Genomic DNA, 1381 nt, shown 5'->3' on the forward strand with positions numbered 1-1381 from the left:
TACCTCAGTGCCTCCTAACCGTGAGAAGTCAAAAATTAATTCGTCGTAAATCGAAATTTTATTTAATAATTTATTATTGACTGACTGCATACACAAAACTGATTCGAACCACTAACACTTATTTAAGTGGATTAATAAATTAACTGTTAGACTAACTCAAATTAATTCTAGTGTGTTAATTTAGTCATTAATAATCTAACAACGGACAATTATTTTTAATAAAAACACAATAACAATAATAAAAGAAGAATAAATGACCATTTGTACCCATAAAAGATGAAAACGCCGACATATGTATCCATATTAAATCGAAACTAAACTTGTAACCACGCAAGATGTTCTCTGTGTGACAAAAGTACTCTGTCTTTGGAGGGTTGGAGTGCCACGTAGGATACTTTTGTCACACGGAAGGCATCTTGCATGGGTACAAATTTAGTTTTGATCTAGTGTGAGTACATATATCAGTGTTTTTATTTTTTATGGATACAAATGGTCATTTATTCGTAAAAGAATAACCTTAAAGAAAAAAATATGCAAAAAAAAAATTCAAAAAGTATATATAATTCGCACATATTTTATATAAATAACTTTTTGTAAGTTTAAATTAATTTAATTAAATTTAATTGACAAAAATATTTAAATTTGTGAAATTCTAAGTGTAATAGTGTATAATATATTAATATGAAAATCATTGTCATATCAATTCAAACTTGCTTCTTATAATGCCATGGCCCATGTCCTAAATAGCACGGGCGGTCAAATGCCACCCGAAAAAAATTGTATCACATTTTCATTAAAATTTTAATGTATATTATTTTTTCTCTTTCATTACAAAACAGCCCCTTCACAAAAGTTAAGCAATTTTTATAAATTTTAATTTTATTAAATTTGTTTATACAATCATAAAATTACAATTTTTTTTTATAATAACTCTTAAGTAGAGATAGAAATGACTTACGCTACCCGACAAAAGTTTATAATTCTGTTTATTTTAGGCTTGATTTAGTTTGATCCATTTTATTAAACATGACAGCTTTAAATTTTTTATAAAATCTATTAATTAAAAGATCAGGTTATAGATTTTAAATTTTTTTTTGTGTATTGATTGAGCCGACTTGTCAAAATACTTTTTGGTAATAATAAATTATTCTTAATTTAAACTTTTAACTATTCACCTATATTAAACGTAAAATTAAACTAAAAAAAAAATAATAGTCAAAATTAGTTAAGATTGTAATTTTTTTGTTCAAATAAAAATTTTATAGATTGTAAATATGATTATGATATGTGACTAATGATTAATATATAAATGAATAAAATTCTACATTCAAGTAAAATACTTAACCAAATATAACCAAGTTGTTATAACCGCTTTTCAAAT

The sequence above is a fragment of the Arachis ipaensis genome, chromosome B06, assembly GCF_000816755.2.
Source record: "Arachis ipaensis cultivar K30076 chromosome B06, Araip1.1, whole genome shotgun sequence".
Lineage (NCBI taxonomy): Eukaryota > Viridiplantae > Streptophyta > Magnoliopsida > Fabales > Fabaceae > Arachis > Arachis ipaensis.